We start from the raw sequence: 17,645 nt of genomic DNA on the forward strand, positions 1-17,645 counted from the left end.
TATTGCCTGTTCTAGCTCCATAACCCTTTGCATAGGAAAGGCTGAGCAGTGACTAAGCAAAATGTGTGCCTCACCTGGATTCTAGAGTGAGTTTTAGAGACAGAACAGAGACAAAAAGACACAACTAAAAATTGAAACAGAAAAAGAGACACCCCTCGCCCTCCCTGCCCCAAACGGGGTGGGGGTGAAAAATCAGGCAAACTCAAGAATGTCACAAAAGATCTAGCCAGTCAAGAATGGGGTCATGAGTACTCAGGTTATTAGTGGAAGAGAGAGAGTTTAAATATCCAACAGCCCTACATTTGTCAGCGACATGGTCCGTCTTTAGCATGATGCGAAACCATTTCTTTTCTTAGTAATCATTTTTTGTCTAGACTGGGGGCAGTAACTGATGCCTTATTAAAATTCCGGCTGGGAAGCAGATTCAGGCGAGTGGCCTCTTTTGCCTGGTTATTTTGCCTGCTAATTGTTGGATCAGACCATACGCAGACACACAGTTCCTGAATAAAGCACACTTTGAAGCAGCCTGACAAAAGTTATCCTCCCTCCAGTCCGGTGGGAAATGCGTTGAACTCAATGTGCCCATCTATTTATCTGCCTGTGCGCTGATACCGGTTTCCTCTGACTGCCTAGGAGAGTCAAAAGTTCCATGTTATCTAGGTGCCCATTGCTTGAATGCATAGGGTGAAACTCACCTGTTGCAGAGGGAACATGGGCAGAGACACTAGAGCTGGCCAGGAAATTTTCAAAAGACTTCCCCATGCCAAATTGAGACAAAAAGGCAAAAAATCTTGAAAGTGTTTGCAAAACAAAAATCCCCTAGCTCCCTCCCCCAGTTTGGGTCAGTCTAAATGTTTCATTTTGATTTCAATCATTTTTTAAAACTATTTTTGTTTTTGTAATTAGCTTCGATTTCAGAATGAAGAGTTGTTTTGAACTGGAAGAGTGGAATTTTTCATTCTGAAAACATCAACACCAAACATTTAACTTTTGTTCCGCCTTCCAAAACTACTTCAGGTCAAAAAATTCATCAAAGCCAACCCTGCCCAGGAAGAATTTGGGTTTGGACAATTCAACATTTTTTGACCAAAAAAGTGCTTTGTCAAAAGAATCCTGACCAGCTCTCCTACACCCCACCTCCACCTGCAAAACAGGGCAACAGTGGAGCTTAAGTGGTTCATAAGCCTGAGCTGGCCCTCCCCATGAGGGGGCGGGGGGGAGGGGGGGGGAGAGAGAGAGAGAGAGAGAGAGAGAGAGAGACCTGAAAAACATGAAAGTCTTTTAAAAAAAAAAAAAAGTTCTCTAAAGAGGTGATACTTAACTCAGAACTCTCAAGCATTACGCACCACCTCCTCGCTCTCTCTCAAGTCATAATACTTTTTACCCCAAAATTTCAGAGGGCTATATCAAGGCTTGGTTGCCCTATCTGTGAAATGAGCGATTAAAAAGTGAAGAGGAGTGGGATTGATTGTATGCCCTTGTGCCTTCTGACACCTGAGACAACCCACTGTTTCCACTTGTCTGTCTAGGGTCACATTTCTTGCTCCATTATATAGAGAAGTGGAGTGACTTTGCCACTGTCTCACTACATGAGCTTAACTAAGTCAGGAATTGTTCCCACATGTCTTGTCTCCCAGTCTCCAGCTCTGATCACTAGTAAAATATCACATAACACACTTGCCCAGGAAATAAGAGCAATTTAAAACAAATTAAAGGACACGTTTCTCCATGCAGTGGGAAATGAGTTAAATTTGCACTTCTGCTGGTACCGACAATAAATGAAAGCTTCTCTGCTCATATTCCAACCGGTGTTCAAGCTGCTGGGGAAGCGTCTCAGCCAAGTTTATAACAAAACTTGTCACTCACGTTTGAGCATTCTGTGTTTTATTCAGTCCAAGGTGGCTTCCACGCTATTAAAGGCGGAGTGCCACTGATCTACGCCACATAGAAAATAAATGAAACCAAGGAAGCAGGATTTGTGGACTAAATCTCCTGTTTGCCCCTCGCCCTAGCTTCTTTTCCGTGGCATACAGTTAGACGTGTTAGTGGAGGGAAAATGCTCAGTAAGCTGAGGTAGACACCTCCCTTTGCTCTCGCAGCTGGGGTGTTGTGATGGATGACATGTGATGGAGTGGGTAAGGCAGGAACCAAACACATTGCTGACAGAGCGGAGGTGAAACTTTTCTCTGAGATGACGACTTCGCTGTGGCTCAAATCCAGCAGTCCTCCCTCACGCAAAGCTCCCACCAACTGTAACAAACTGGAAATCTCAGAAGCTTTGCCCGAGTACCCGTACATTGATCCCTCTGTACCCTGTGAGGCTGAATTTCACCTGCAGTTTCCATTTGTGCACCAGAGCTGTAACCACAGCAGCAACAGAGAATCTGGCCCCAGGCTTATAGCGCCGATTCTACCACTGGACCTGACGAAATGACTGCACAAACTCCCTGGCACAGAGACTGTCTTTTTGCTCTGTTTTTGTGCAGCACCCAGCAAACGGGGTCCTGGTCCATGGCTAGGGCTCCCAGGCCCGACTACAGGACAAATAAACTCTTGTGCACAAATCCCTGAGGTGAGAGAGCAAATATGCAACCGTCTAGCCACGTAAGCATTTGTGTGAGCAACTGAGATTGCAGTACCATTGTGTGAAGCCGGCATGTAGGTGATCACAGACCTCAGGCCTATGTACATACACTCATTTAAACACAAAGAGATGGATGTTAAAATCCCATAGCACTTTCAGTAAGATTAGGGGTTTTCTTGGAGTCCTTGGCCAGCATCTCCTCTTCCTCTGATCAAAGCTGGGAGTGCTCAGCACCTCTGCTAATCAGGCTCACTTCCTGTCCACCCAACTACCATCTACCTCCCCAGAGGTGGCTGCATATTCCTGCTGCTTTGTGTAGCGACAGCAGTTTGTCAAGTGCTGTAGGCTCTGTAGCAAATCGAGCACTCACCGGTGCAGCTCCTCCTCATGGTTGCCTTGGGAATTAGCTCAAATCGAGCTCTCGGAGTGCCCTCTGCTGGCTGGTGTCTCACCTGCCGCAGGCCCCCCATGTCCCTCCTGGACCCTGGTGCCCTTTACTTCAGGGTTCTGCCCCTGCAGTACAGCCACACTCTGGGTCTCCCCTCCCAGAGGAACCCCCAACCCTCTAAACCCACCTTGCCTCAGTGGCTACTGCCAGTCATCATCTAGCCCCACTCACTGGGGCAGACTGCAGTCTGTACTGGCCACTCATCACTGGCAAGGGGGTTGGACCTGCTGCCTTTCCCTATTCCTGGGCTACACCTCTGCAGCCCCAGTACCTGCTTAGGCTTTAAACAAGGCCTCAGCCTGGGGAGTTGCCCCCAGCACTGCTCTGTGTCAGGAATCTTTCCCCAGCACTGCTCTGTGTCAGGTACCCTTATGCTCCTTCAGGCAGCCAGGTCCTTCTCACTCCAGCTTTGGAGTGAGAGACTGACCCTGCTCCTCCCTGAGCCCTTATAATCGGGCCAGCAGTGGCCTGCTTGGGTGTGGCCACAGCTGTGGCTGCTTCCCCAATCAGTCTACCTTTTGACCCAGGAGCCAGGTAACTGCCCTGCTACTGCTCCTTAGGAAGGAATAGCTATTTAAATAGAAAACAACATTTCTTGTTGGTGACCAGGTCATTCTCTTGGAGAGCAGAGACATTCTTGTCCACTTACAGTGTCTTCAGACCACTGAGTCACTTACACTAAAACCTCAAGAGTAGTGGGTTTTAGTTAGGGTGACCATATTTTCCCAAAGGGCCGTCCCAAGGCCTACCTCTACCCCCTGCACACGACCCCCTGCTGCCTGCCCATGTGGGGCTGGTCTGGTCTGAGCTGCTCTCCTGAGCCCTCCCTCCTGCGCAGGGCTGGTGTTGCCGATTGCCTCCCTCCCCCCGCACATTCCTCCACGCCCCGCTAGGGGTCGCACCCCACTTTTTTGACAAAACTATGCATTTGTCCAGTTTGCTCTTGGCACCTGATGATCAGTTGGCAAGAGCAAATGGGACAAATAATCAATTTTGCCAAAAAAGTCGGGACAGCCGGGACAGGGCTTAAAAAAGGGACTGTCCTGACCAGAACAGGACGTATGGTCACCCTAGTTCTAGTCAGATTGTCTGGGGTTAAAAATTCAAAGAGGCTGTAGCCTCAAGTTAAGTATGTGGGGGGGAAAAAAAAAAGAGGATTCTCATTGTGGAGAGGAAGGATCCAAATAGCTAAGAAGTTCAGCATCTCATTGATATCAGCCCCTCTTCTCCGCAATCAGGCTTTTTCAAATCCATGCCAGCCACTGAGGCGAGAAACACCTGCTTTAACTCTGTCCAGGGAATGTTGCGGTGGTCTCTCAAATTGCAAGCAGTTGTGGAAGCGCTTATGCAGCTGGTGATTTTCAGAGGGGGGTTTTGTTTTAAATGGATTTTCCATGCCTGTCAGTATTTCTACAGTGAGACCTGGAGGCTGAGGGAGAGTTTGCTGGTAGATTGTATGGATCAAAAGTGCTCCTCTCTCTAGGCTTCTCTGCGCAATCACCTCTATAATGGTTTCACAGTTTCGTGATGGAGAGGCCCAGAGGAGAGTATTGGCTTGCTTTTTGGCCAATGAAGTAGGATGTCTGCATAGAACTGGGGCGGGGGAGCACTCATTGATTTCAGCTCACAGGGACTCCTGCCTGCTATATAGGATGCACGCACCCTAAGAAATGTTCTTTCGCAAAGGAAAACAGAGATCCGGAGCCTTTATGGGCTGAATCCTCAGCAAGTGTAAATTGACACAGATTTGTAGAATCTGGCCCTGTAATTAAGCTTCAGAAACAGACACCCAACTTCTGGGTAGAGATGGCTGGAAAAGTTCAGACAAAACAGATTTTTGTCAGGATTTGCTGATTCATGAGAATCGGTACATTCTGGGGAGATGGCAGGTTTTTGATGAAGTCCCTCCAGAAGCCAGGCAGATTCCCAAATGCTGAGCTTCCAGTTCAAATCAGCCCTGCAACCTCAAGTGCAACTCATCAAGACCCACTGAAACTGTAATAAAAATGTGGGAAAACAGGAATTTTATGTGATTGTGTCAACCCAGCACTAGGATCATCCAAGCCAGGTTCTCAGAAGATCTTAGAATCATAGAATCATAGAATATCAGGGTTGGAAGGGACCCCAGAAGGTCATCTAGTCCAACCCCCTGCTCAAAGCAGGACCAAGTCCCAGTTAAATCATCCCAGCCAGGGCTTTGTCAAGCCTGACCTTAAAAACCTCTAAGGAAGGAGATTCTACCACCTCCCTAGGTAACGCATTCCAGTGTTTCACCACCCTCTTAGTGAAAAAGTTTTTCCTAATATCCAATCTAAACCTCCCCCATTGCAACTTGAGACCATTACTCCTCGTTCTGTCATCTGCTACCATTGAGAACAGTCTAGAGCCATCCTCTTTGGAACCCCCTTTCAGGTAGTTGAAAGCAGCTATCAAATCCCCCCTCATTCTTCTCTTCTGCAGACTAAACAATCCCAGCTCCCTCAGCCTCTCCTCATAAGTCATGTGCTCTAGACCCCTAATCATTTTTGTTGCCCTTCGCTGGACTCTTTCCAATTTATCCACATCCTTCTTGTAGTGTGGGGCCCAAAACTGGACACAGTACTCCAGATGAGGCCTCACCAGTGTCGAATAGAGGGGAACGATCACGTCCCTCGATCTGCTCGCTATGCCCCTACTTATACATCCCAAAATGCCATTGGCCTTCTTGGCAACAAGGGCACACTGCTGACTCATATCCAGCTTCTCGTCTACTGTCACCCCTAGGTCCTTTTCCGCAGAACTGCTGCCTAGCCATTCGGTCCCTAGTCTGTAGCGGTGCATTGGATTCTTCCACCCTAAGTGCAGGACCCTGCACTTATCCTTATTGAACCTCATCAGATTTCTTTTGGCCCAATCCTCCAATTTGTCTAGGTCCTTCTGTATCCTATCCCTCCCCTCCAGCGTATCTACCACTCCTCCCAGTTTAGTATCATCCGCAAATTTGCTGAGAGTGCAATCCACACCATCCTCCAGATCATTTATGAAGATATTGAACAAAACGGGCCCCAGGACCGACCCCTGGGGCACGCCACTTGACACCGGCTGCCAACTAGACATGGAGCCATTGATCACTACCCGTTGAGCCCGACAATCTAGCCAGCTTTCTACCCACCTTATAGTGCATTCATCCAGCCCATACTTCCTTAACTTGCTGACAAGAATGCTGTGGGAGACCGTGTCAAAAGCTTTGCTAAAGTCAAGAAACAATACATCCACTGCTTTCCCTTCATCCACAGAACCAGTAATCTCATCATAAAAGGCGATTAGATTAGTCAGGCATGACCTTCCCTTGGTGAATCCATGCTGACTGTTCCTGATCACTTTCCTCTCCTCTAAGTGCTTCAGGATTGATTCTTTGAGGACCTGCTCCATGATTTTTCCAGGGACTGAGGTGAGGCTGACTGGCCTGTAGTTCCCAGGATCCTCCTTCTTCCCTTTTTTAAAGATGGGCACTACATTAGCCTTTTTCCAGTCATCCGGGACTTCCCCCGTTCGCCACGAGTTTTCAAAGATAATGGCCAAGGGCTCTGCAATCACAGCCGCCAATTCCTTCAGCACTCTCGGATGCAATTCGTCCGGCCCCATGGACTTGTGCACGTCCAGCTTTTCTAAATAGTCCCTAACCACCTCTATCTCTACAGAGGGCTGGCCATCTCTTCCCCATTTTGTGATGCCCAGCACAGCAGTCTGGGAGCTGACCTTGTTAGTGAAAACAGAGGCAAAAAAAGCATTGAGTACATTAGCTTTTTCCACATCCTCTGTCACTAGGTTGCCTCCCTCAGTCAGTAAGGGGCCCACACTTTCCTTGGCTTTCTTCTTGTTGCCAACATACCTGAAGAAACCCTTCTTGTTACTCTTGACATCTCTTGCTAGCTGCAGCTCCAGGTGCGATTTGGCCCTCCTGATATCTTTCCTACATGCCCGAGCAATATTTTTATACTCTTCCCTGGTCATATGTCCAACCTTCCACTTCTTGTAAGCTTCTTTTTTATGTTTAAGATCCGCTAGGATTTCACCATTAAGCCAAGCTGGTCGCCTGCCATATTTACTATTCTTTCGACTCATCGGGATGGTTTGTCCCTGTAACCTCAACAGGGATTCCTTGAAATACAGCCAGCTCTCCTGGACTCCCTTCCCCTTCATGTTAGTCCCCCAGGGGATCCTGGCCATCTGTTCCCTGAGGGAGTCAAAGTCTGCTTTCCTGAAGTCCAGGGTCCGTATCCTGCTGCTTACCTTTCTTCCCTGCGTCAGGATCCTGAACTCAACCAACTCATGGTCACTGCCTCCCAGATTCCCATCCACTTTTGCTTCCCCCACTAATTCTACCCGGTTTGTGAGCAGCAGGTCAAGAAAAGCGCCCCCCCTAGTTGGCTCCCCTAGCACTTGCACCAGGAAATTGTCCCCTACGCTTTCCAAAAACTTCCTGGATTGTCTATGCACCGCTGTATTGCTCTCCCAGCAGATATCAGGAAAATTAAAGTCACCCATGAGAATCAGGGCATGCGATCTAGTAGCTTCCGTGAGTTGCCGGAAGAAAGCCTCATCCACCTCATCCCTCTGGTCCGGTGGTCTATAGCAGACTCCCACCACTACATCACTCTTGTTGCACACACTTCTAAACTTAATCCAGAGACACTCAGGTTTTTCTGCAGTTTCGTACTGGAGCTCTGAGCAGTCATACTGCTCCCTTACATACAGTGCTACTCCCCCACCTTTTCTGCCCTGCCTGTCCTTCCTGAACAGTTTATAACCATCCATGACTGTACTCCAGTCATGTGAGTTATCCCACCAAGTCTCTGTTATTCCAATCACGTCATAGTTCCTTGACATCACCAGGACCTCCAGTTCTCCCTGCTTGTTTCCAAGGCTTTGTGCATTTGTATATAAGCACTTGAGATAACCTGTTGATCGCCCCTCATTCCCAGTATGAGGCAGGAGCCCTCCCCTCACAGACATTCCTGCCTGTGCTTCCTCCTGGTATCCCGCTTTCCCACTTACCTCGGGGCTTTGGTCTCCTTCCCCCGGTGAACCTAGTTTAAAGCCCTCCTCACTAGGTTAGCCAGCCTGCTGGCAAAGATGCTCTTCCCTCTCTTCGTAAGATGGAGCCCGTCTCTGCCCAGCACTCCTCCTTCATGGAACACCATCCCATGGTCAAAGAATCCAAAGCCTTCTCTCCGACACCACCTGTGTAGCCATTCGTTGACTTCCACGATTCGACGGTCCCTACCCAGGCCTTTTCCTTCCACAGGGAGGATGGACGAGAACACCACTTGCGCCTCCAACTCCTTTATCCTTCTTCCCAGAGCCACGTAGTCCGCAGTGATCCGCTCAAGGTCATTCTTGGCAGTATCATTGGTGCCCACGTGGAGAAGCAGGAAGGGGTAGCGATCCGAGGGCTTGATGAGTCTCGGCAGTCTCTCCGTCACATCGCGAATCTTAGCCCCTGGCAAGCAGCAGACTTCTCGGTTTTCCCGGTCAGGGCGGCAGATAGATGACTCAGTCCCCCGGGAGGAGAGAGGTCTTCTAATCTTAGCCAATCGCTTGAGGGTTCTGGTCTTAGTTTCATACTTACAATGACACCCTGAGTTGGCTGAGTTTCACTGGATTTCAAGATTTGTTTAGAGATAGGCCTAAGCCACAAAATTTGGACCCAGCCCTGGATTCAGACTTCCCTCAAGTTCAGGGATCTGGGTTTTGGTTCTAAGTTCCTTGCAAACATTTCTAGTGCGGGAGGAACAGGCCGAGTTGTTAAGAGGAAATTGTGTGGAACAAGACATCATTTTGCTAATTGTTGATAGGAACACAGGAATTGCCATAGTGGATCAGACCATGGGTCCATTCAATGCAGAGTCTTGTCTCTGACTGTGGGCCAAAACCAACTGCTTCAGAAAAAGGCACAAGGACAGTAAATTTGGCAAACGTGGCATAGCCTAGCCACAATGGAAGTGTCTTCCTAACTTCCATCAGTTAATGGCTGGCTTATACCTGGAAGCATGCAAATACATGGAGGGATCCATCAGAATTTTGGAGGCGCATTAGATGCTTGACTGATTGCTGAAGCTTAAGTACTGGAGTGAACAGTTGGATACGTTTGCACCCAGGAGTGGATTATAAGAATAATGCGGCCTGGATACCTCCCAAAAACACAGTCCCAACCCTGCTGGTGGAAGACAGATGGTTGTGGGCAAGGTCACATATGTCAACACGGGCAGATCCAAGTGAGGGGAGGGGTGCTGATAAATCACATATGCAAAGAGATACTGGAGTGTACAAGCAAATCTGTAGGTGAGCCAGGCTGCCCATCAGCGCACAGGGGCCACTGGACAGATCAGGAGAGAGGCCTCCTTCAGAGTGGGCTCTGGATTCACAGGCCATAAAGGCATAGTAGCCTGACTTTGCCTCTCTTATCATCCACCAGTGACATTCCTTTCCCCCTCACTAACATCCTGATCTCATCCCTCATCTGATGTTCCCAGGCAGGAAACCCTCAGTACACACTCCCCTGAAAGCTGTGGCGGCGAGGGGAAAGAGCCAAGAACCTCGGCAAGTAAACAAAGGATTGCAAGTAGCTAAAGCCCTAGGGTTGCCAACTCTCCAGGATTGTCCTGGGAGACTCCCGGAATTAAAGATTATGTCATGTGATGACACTTCCAGGAATACACCCAGCCAAAATTGGCAAATCTATCAGGCCCAGATCCACGAAGGTAATTAGGAGCCTAAATACCTTTGTGGATCTGGGAGCAGGAGCCTTTATACAGCCTTTGCAGAAGAGGCCTAGTGGCTCTGGGCTCCCTGTTAATTGGCTAATGAACCAATCCCCGGGTTCCCATTTGCAATGCAGCGGCAGGGTCAAAGCGGGCATTGGCATCCCGATGGATGTTTGGTGGAAAATAACTGTGAGAAAGGAATAAACCAATTAACTGCTGACGGCAAACCCTGCTCCCCCCTCCCAAGTAGAAGAAATGTGTGCATCTCTAGCAGATTTCGGGGATTGGGGAGGGGGAATCGATGGCTGCAGAGTTAGGAGAAGGGAAAATCCTTTCCCACTGCAGCTAAAAAGATAATCTGTGGGAGGCAACACCCTCTGTGAAACAGGAAAGCTTTTAAGAAGCATTAACACTTTAATTCGGACTTCCTCAGCATCCCCTGTACAAGCTGTGATTAATTACTCAAGCCACCTTGATCTCCCTGGGAAACATTGCTTGGCCTGGCCCTTGGGCAGGAGATTGGACCTGCACAGAGAGCTCCCCTGAGGGCCCAGCAGAGTGCCCTCCTCTTCACCCATCAGCCAGAGATAAGCTGAAAAGATGGATTTGCAGAACCTGCTCTGGGAATTAATTGCTTCCAAAGGCCCATTCATGCTGGAGGAAGGGACTTAAGGTTGACTAAGGGCCTGAGCTAGTTTAGTTTTCTCTTGATCTCTGTGGCCAGCACCTGGATGAGTGTTACTGTAGCAACAATGGTGAGGCCTGTCTCAGAAAGATCACAGCTAAAAATACAGCCTAGCAGTTTTCCACACGGATTTTCTCAGCCTTCCCTCCTTTCCCCCTCCATCAACCCCCTTGCTCCCTCCCTCCCATCATTCTTCCTCCCCCACCCCCTTGTGGTTTATTGGTATTATTTGTATTGCAGTAGCACTTAGAGGCGCCTAGTGACCCAGGCAGCTACTCAGTCTGAACCTGGGTTTGACAGTCAGTACATCTGGGGCTTGCTGTAACTGCAGAGAAATTCACTTCCCCCTGGAACATCTCTGTTCTCCCCTCCTCCTCCTGCCACTTAGCTTCCCCATCTTTGGGCAAGGGGGAGCACTGCCCCCTGGATCTGTGGGGAGTACCAGCTGGTTATCCTCCCCATCTTGGGAGAGGTGGAGGCTGCCACACAAGACCACTGGCCCCCTCCCACTAGTTCCTGGTTTCCTCTCGCTTGATTCCCTACATACTGTGTTGGGAGAGGGGATCCCTGCATCTGGCTTTGCATTAAGCTGCAGGGGTCCATTAGCCCTTATGGTGGCAGCTAGGGCACACTCCCGGGAGCTACTGCACTGAGCCTTATGGGACATTCCCAGCCCCTGTAGTTTACTGCAGAAATGATGCAATAGGACTGGGCGTACAGTTCATTGAACTTCAACCCCAGGATGACCCTGAAAGGGCTGACTCCTGGCCAACTCCTGTGAAACCAGTTGTGAATTGACATCCCGCCCCCCCAAAGATCAAAATTTTTCTTTATATGTTCTCCTTTACCTCCTCTTGACTAGGACCCTGTATATACTGCAGTTTCCCAGACATGGAACTTACTATCCTGTCTATAGCTTGCAGCAGAATTATGTTTCTGAATCCAAGCTTTCATTATTAAAAAGAAATCATTTGGTGTATGGTGTAAATAAAACATTCTGTAAGTGAAGCAAGTATAAATCAATGCAATGTTACTTTCCTGAGATGTAGCAACCACCCCATTCAGCTAAGTGGGGTGTGTTAACTCTGAAACCTAATGACAGCCATTTACATGTCAAACACTGCTAATTACTTTACTGCTAATAATTTTAGTAAAAACATCCAGCTAAGATGTCTATGGTCTTAGCTGTCTCCCATGCCTTGCCAGTTGCCCAAACACACAACTATTCCCTATTCAGCCTCTACAATCTTCCTGAAGAGTCTATGGGGCCTTCATAATACCATGAAGGTCAAGAGGAAATCTGTGGGCCAGATTTCATGCTAATTTAAATCCTGTGCAACTCAACTGAGGACAGTCTAAGTCAAGGCAGAATTGGACCCACCAGATCTCTATATAAATAGCTGCAAAGTAGTATGGGCCACATTTCAGTTACCGGAAGCACCAGCAGCAGTGAATTTTCTAGTGTGATGCTGGATATAATTCAATTCAGTTTTCTCCTCCTCGGAAGCACTTCAGGAAAATAGCCCTGTAACCTGGCATTTCAACGCTCACTGAGAAAACTATAGTTATGGCAGTTCTTCCTAGCTGCAAAGATGGTCCCCGGGGCAATCATTCCCTAGTTCTTAAAGGGGAATTAGGTTCTGCACAGCCATTTACTTACAGCGAACTCGATACGACATCTATTGTGGAACTAGTGGTTAGAATCAACGTAACTGTCAAAGGTGTCCATGCTGCACAGCAGCACCTGTTAGCTGCAACAGGAGTGCGGACTGCAGTTTGCTTCTAGTGGCCATGGCTCTGAATGCCTGTGAAAGAAAGAAACAAATTCTTTACTAATAAGACCTTGGCCCAGAGCCTGAGCTGTGGACAGGCTGTGATCAGTGCTGCTCATAAAGGAAGGTGCAAAGGTGGCTTTAAGCCATATCTGTGACCCCATCCCTGGGGCTGTACGGGGTCATCTAAGCACCGGTCCAGTCCCTGGTATAACATGGGGTTGACAACAGCCTTCTTTTCCCTGGCCACACCCATGGCACTGCAGCTGCAAGCAGAGGTAACATGGGGGCTACTCTGGGGATGCAGCACCAGAGGACTCCCTGTAGCTTTCTTATGGAGTTATGAGCTCAGCGTCTCAGAAAATCAGGCCCCAAGGCATCTCAGGTTGCACACCCAACAAGCCAAGTCATTGGAAGTGTTGGGAACAGAAGCCAGGAGTCCAGCTTCTCACCCACCTGTGCTAACCACTTGCCACTAGTCTCTCTCCAAACTGTCATTTTAAAAATTGGGTGATGACGACCCTCATCATCCAGTTACCATGGGGAAAAATGAACTCCAGCTTCCCCGCAAACAAGGCATTGTGATGCCCCACAAACCGCCTTGCTGGGGCTTTCTGGTGACACTGGCACAGGTTCTCCCAGCTGCGGAAGGGAAGTTTGCTGAGCAAACTAACATAGGCTGTGCACACACCAGCATCATGCTGCAGGAAGCAGTTGAGTTCCCTTTATTCCCAAAACAACAGCGTAACCTGTTGGTCAGTGCATTAGCATCCCCAAGAGTCCCTAATGCTGGCCAAGATGGCGGCCTCCTGCTAGCCATTCTGAAGATTAGCTCTGCTAGTTGGTGCACCTTCTTCAGGTGGTGCCTCTCCCATCATCCTCTCACCCTGCAGACCCTCCTCACTCCAGAAACGGCAGCATCCTCTTCATGACTCAGTCCTACACCCAGGTCACCATTTGTGTTTCCCCCTTCTGGGGTTACCCAAAGTCCTTCTATGGAAACGGCCCCAGGCAGTCTTCTCCTGTGCTGCCCTCATAGTGCCACTTCCCCAGTGGCCAGGAGGGAAACCCAGGCCTGTCCTCTACTCCAGGTTACAGTCCAGGGACTCTCAGCTCAGCAGTTCTGGGCTTTCCTCTTGTAGCTCTCACTGTTCCTTCCCTAGATTGCTTCCTACCTCACCAGGTTCCCCTTCTTTCTATGGGAGTACCAGCTCCAAACCACCTCCCTCTTCCCAGGGAGTGACTGTAGCCTTCCCCAGCAGCCCCCTCTGGTCACAGCTCCTGCCTATTCCTGCCCAGCTGAGCATCCTTTAATCAACTCCCTGCTCCCTGGCTATAGCTCCAGGTGCAGGGAGTTGATTGGGCAGTTAATTGGCCTACCTGGCCACTTGAACCCCTTCCAATCCTGTGTGAGGTGTTCACAGTAGTGTATCCTATCCGAATTCACCATCCAAGAAACCTGGCTTGCTGCTTGGATGTTTTTCCCAGTGGATCTCTTCCGAAGGGCAGCCTGACTTCCTGCCTCTCTGGTTTAAATGACTGCAGACAAGCATAACCCCATACATGGAACACTAACATCTCTACTCTCTAGGCACTGAGGCTATGTCTACACTACCATGGTAATTCGACCTATGCTATGCAACTCCAGCTACGTGAATAATGTAGCTGGAGTTGGCATCCCTTAAGTCGAGTTACTGCAGGGTCTACACTGCGCAGGGTTGACAGTTCACTAGACCCGCTAAAGTGACCACTGGTGGATCAATCTCAGCGCGTCGATCCCGGCTATAGTGCACTACAGAGTTTCTCCCATTGACCCCCCGCAGTGTAGACCCTGTGGTAACTCGACCTAAGGTACATCGACTCCAGCTATATTATTCATGTAGCTGGAGTTGCATAGCGTAGGTTGACTTACCATGGTAGTGTAGACATAGCCAGAGTTATGGACTGATAACTGAACCCTTTAGACCCTGTCTCCCCCTTACAATCTGTTAAGCTGCATCCTTTGTTTCTGTAGAAGATAGGCTGTTAGAAGCTAATACCGCTTGTCAGGGTTCCCTCCCCACTCTGAACTCTAGGGTACAGATGTGGGGACCCACATGAAAGACCCCCTAAGCTTATTTTTACCAGCTTACGTTAAAAACTCCCCAAGGCACAAATTCTCCCTTGTACTTTGGATTAGGCAAACGCTGCCACCACCAAGTGATTCAAACAAACATTTAGGAAGGGCCACTTGGAACCCTATCTCCTCCCTAATATCCTCCCAAGCCCTACACCCCCTTTCCTGGGGTGGCTTGAGAATAAACAAGATGAGCACAGACCAACCTTGAGTTTTTAGGGACACTAAAAACCCCAGTCAGATTCTTAAAAAACAGAACTTTATTAGAAGCACAAAGAAAATATAAAAGAACAACTCTGTAAGAAAGATAATCTCACAGGCAGTCAGATTTAAAACAGAGAATCCCTCTAGGCAAAACCTTAAGTTACAAAAAGACACAAAAACAGGAATACACATTCCCTCCAGCACAGTGAATTTCACAAGCCAAAACAAAAGAAAATCTAACGCATTTTCTAGCTAGATTACTTACTAACTCTATAGGAGTTGGATTGCTTGCTTTCTTGATCTGTCCCCAGCAGAAGCATCACACAGACAGACAAAGCCTTTCCCCCAACCCCAGATTTGAAAGTATCTTGTCCTCTGATTGGTCATTTGGGTCAGGTGCGAGCCAGGTTACTTGAGCTTCTTAACCCTTTACAGGTAAGAGGATTTTATAGTACTCTATCAGAGCTTCTTAACCCCTTCCCTTTATATTTATGACACTGCTACAGCTCCTTCCAGCCATGGGCTGCGTGTTACAGCACTTTCCAAACATCAGTGAATGAAGCCTTCGTCCACCTACTAGCTCCTGTGTGCAGGTGCGGAAGCTGTATCTACAGCACAACCTCATTTGCACAGGGTTTGCGGTATAACAGCCAGGAGAGTTTTCAGCATGGCTAAGCTGCAATACTGCTCTCCCCTTGGGAAGCACGTGCAACGTCAGGTAAATTACCAGGAATTATGGACACAACACTGCGAGGTGCGAATGCAGGACAATCTGTGCCATGCAAGTCTCAGGGCCAGGAGGTGCAGCCCACGGCTAGAGAGGGAAAGGTGACCATATTATTAGTCTTCATTATTTGTTTTACTGTAAAACCTAAGAGCCCCAGTCATGGTCCAGGACCCTGTGCTGCTCCAATTCCAGGGTGCTGCTATATCAGAGTGGCCTTTCCCTAGTTGCCTATGGGCTGCAGTGCAGCCGAGCATCTCCATAGTGTGCAGTGTCATGATTACTCCCTTCCTGCCCTGGCACGCTCCCGCATACCCCCCAGCTCTACAGCATTGGCCCTACTGCACCAGAGAAATATTCCCACTGGACTCATTTTCAGCCCATCTCTGCTGCTCCAGCAGTATACAAGGGTCAGAATGGGCTGCTCAGTCTAGGACCTATTGTCTGATGTTGCCATCCCTTATATGTTACTGTAGAAGACACTATTTCAACACCAGGTCTGAACATGCTCATTAGCGTTCCTACTGCTCAGATGAGGTTCCCTTGGACTGGAACAATAGACCCTACGAGGGCATAAGGATCAATATGTTTTTAAGTCCTCATGCACTCAGAACAAACTTACTGACTCCAGTGTAGTCATTTCCCCATGAGCTCACTGCCACCCTGGCCCAGCCCCCTCTACTTCCCATGCTGCATCTGAGGCATGGGCAGCATTTCTGGGAGTTGACATAATGAGGCTGAGGGGGCTGTGTGTTACCAGAATATATACAGCTTTGGTCACTGTCCAAAGAGTGCAGAGATCTCTCCCCTAGGTGTAGTTGAAAGCCGCTGACAAACCCTGGATAGCAGAGCTCTCACAAATGTAATTGCCTACAAAGGCTGAATTAGCAGGGACCTGCGTTTATTATTAGTCCCTGCATTACACTTGGCTTTGAGCACATGCTCTGGGTCATTCAGGCACTTTCAAGGCCAGATGGAAGGTTCAGGTATCATGCTGTCAGTTGGGGCCTTCCTTGAACACTGTGCTGTGGTGTCTTTTGGTTCACACCTATAGCAGAAGCTTGAACCCCCTGGTGGTTCTCTATTCTGCTTATCTCACTGGAGGAGAAGAAAGTTGGAATCATTCTGATCTCTTGCCACATAGCAATATCCCCTAGCAACGTTAGCTACAAACCTCCTTAAAAACACCCCCGTCATAAAATAAAACCACAGAAGATAACAACAGGTAGAAGGTCCCAGCCCGCAGCAGTTTCTGTGCATCAGAAATGTCATCCTCACTCAGGCCACTTTTGCTTGGAAGAACATGTGCAGGGCATTGTTTAAAACTGCCCTTCATCCCACAGGGGGTTCTTGAGAAGAAGTCAAAGGAAGAAAAGGCGATGGCCAGCTGGTCTAAGAAGGGCCAGGCGCCAAATCCCACAGTTAGTACATAAGGAGTTCATTAGCATCAGACCTATAGATTCCATTGCTTGGGCTGGGGAGAATTTTATATTCTTTTGTTTTGACTCAGGCTTTTGATAACAGAAGGAGGCTCTCTCTGGTTTCCTGCGGTTTCCTCAAGCTTCAAGGAAAAGGACAGCCAGGGCCAAGGGCAGTCTACAGGGCTTCCTCCAACTAAACGCCCTGCCTCAAGGCTGAGGAGCTAAAGGAGTGTCTCCTGTCGCTTTTGGGTCCACACCCGATCAGGTGGGCTGTGTGCTGGGGAAGGTGTGGGTAGAGGAAGGGGAAAGGAATCTTCCATCCCAGTGCACAGATTAATTGCGGGACGGGCTCCACTCAGCCTATTTCAGCCCAATGGTGGGGTGAGACAGTCGTGTGTTCCCTCCATGGGGGCGGGGTGGGTCTCTGTAGTGGAGGATCCCCCAGTTCTGCCCATAATCTACTCCCCCTCTCCCTGGTGTCTCCCGCACATTCAGCTCTCCTTCTGCAGTAGAGCCTGGCTGGTTCCAATGCACAGAGAGCCTCCACCGGTGCCCCTGTATGCAGAGTGAGCAAGCCATGCTGGCTGTGGTGGGAGCAATCCTCTCTGGGAAGGGCCAGCTGGAGAGTGGAGGCAGTGCCGAGGGAGGGAGGGAGGGAGAAGTGGGGGGAGGGGGAACAATATGGGAGCTTTTGTAAAATGAGATTAGAAAAGTGGGTTTGAATGGGGCTGTCATGGCCCAGTTTAGCAGGAGCCTGGAATTAGCACATGAAGGCAAAGCATTACGGTAAAGAACTAGCTGCTTCTCTCAACACATTTCTGGGGTTCCCTAAGACCTCTTCCACTTGGTTCCTCAAGAATGCAGTCCAATTCCAGTCCCATCATTCAGGTTCCTTTATCTGGCACACAGCAAAGCTATGCTGCGTTGATCAGACTCAAGCGGAGG

The 17,645-nt window shown here is 48.9% G+C and overlaps 1 long non-coding RNA gene across 1 annotated transcript in view; it reads right to left on the reverse strand.

Annotated features, from left to right (window-relative positions):
• Positions 1–522: 522 nt before the first annotated feature.
• Positions 523–17,645, reverse strand: part of LOC122466695 — a 52,109-nt gene continuing 34,986 nt past the window's right edge. Inside the window, exons 2-3 of the long non-coding RNA XR_006292419.1 lie at positions 12,124–12,268; positions 523–629 (exon numbers count right to left, since the gene is read on the reverse strand). This is a non-coding gene — a long non-coding RNA (uncharacterized LOC122466695). The remainder of the gene's footprint in view (positions 630–12,123; positions 12,269–17,645) is intronic.

This window comes from Chelonia mydas, chromosome 7 (genome assembly GCF_015237465.2).
Source record: "Chelonia mydas isolate rCheMyd1 chromosome 7, rCheMyd1.pri.v2, whole genome shotgun sequence".
NCBI lineage: Eukaryota > Metazoa > Chordata > Testudines > Cheloniidae > Chelonia > Chelonia mydas.